The sequence below is a fragment of the Colobus angolensis genome, unplaced genomic scaffold (assembly GCF_000951035.1).
Source record: "Colobus angolensis palliatus isolate OR3802 unplaced genomic scaffold, Cang.pa_1.0 Scaffold114, whole genome shotgun sequence".
Taxonomy (NCBI): domain Eukaryota; kingdom Metazoa; phylum Chordata; class Mammalia; order Primates; family Cercopithecidae; genus Colobus; species Colobus angolensis.
The window spans coordinates 344006-344973 of record NW_012112475.1 but is presented as its reverse complement, the minus strand read 5'-3'; positions in this window follow the sequence as shown (position 1 = coordinate 344973).

Genomic DNA, 968 nt, shown 5'->3' with positions numbered 1-968 from the left:
TATCAGGATTGGGAGTATTGGGGGTGGAGCAGGAGACACATCATCTTTCATTGTGGGTACCCGGTCAGTGTCACACATGTGACAGATTAGCAGACCTGAAATCAGAGGTAAGTCTGAGACCAGATGTGAAAAGAGGGACTGTGTTTTCTGAAACAAAAGAAAAGGTTCTGGGAACTGACAGGACACCTCTGAACAGGAAAGGAAGAGGCTGGGATAACAGAAACCAGAACTCCTGGAAGGGAGGTGGGGGGCTACATGGGATGTGGCAGGAGGAAGCATTCTGATAGCATTTCCCATATCCGGGAGGAGACACGCTAGAGGGAAGGCAGCATGCGCATACACAGGCAGCAGCTGTGCAGCAGAAGGCGTTCAACCTCTCTGGCTGAGATAAACAGCAGCCTCTCCCTTTTCCCACTGTGAAGTCATCGTCCCAGCAGCCACCCCAGTAGAACTGAGGCAGGGCTCTGGGCAGCCCTCTGGGTTACAGTTCCAGAGTTCCTGATCTAGTGTCGGGAAATCTGAAACCAGGCTCCCTTCCTAAACCTGACCTTGCTGGTGTGGAAAGGGCTTGGATTTTGGTCTAAGTCCTACCACGTACAGAAGTCAGCTCACGCTCGTGGGTCCTCTCAGAGCCTCAGACATGGGAATTCAAGTCTCTATGAGGAATAAATAAGACCTAAGGCCGGGCATGGTGGCTCATGCCTGTAATCCCAGCACTTTGGGAGGCCGAGGTGAGCAGATCACCAAGGTTAGGAGTTCGAGACCAGCCAGGCCAAGATGGTGAAACCCTGTCTGTACTAAAATACAAAAATTAGCCAGGTGTGGTGATAAGCATCTGTAATCCTAGCTACTTGGGAGGCTGAGGCAGGAGAATAGGTTGAACTTGGGAGACAGAGGTTGCAGTGAGATGAGATTGTGCCACTGCACTCCAGCCTGGGTGACAAGAGTGAGACTCCATCTCAAAAAAA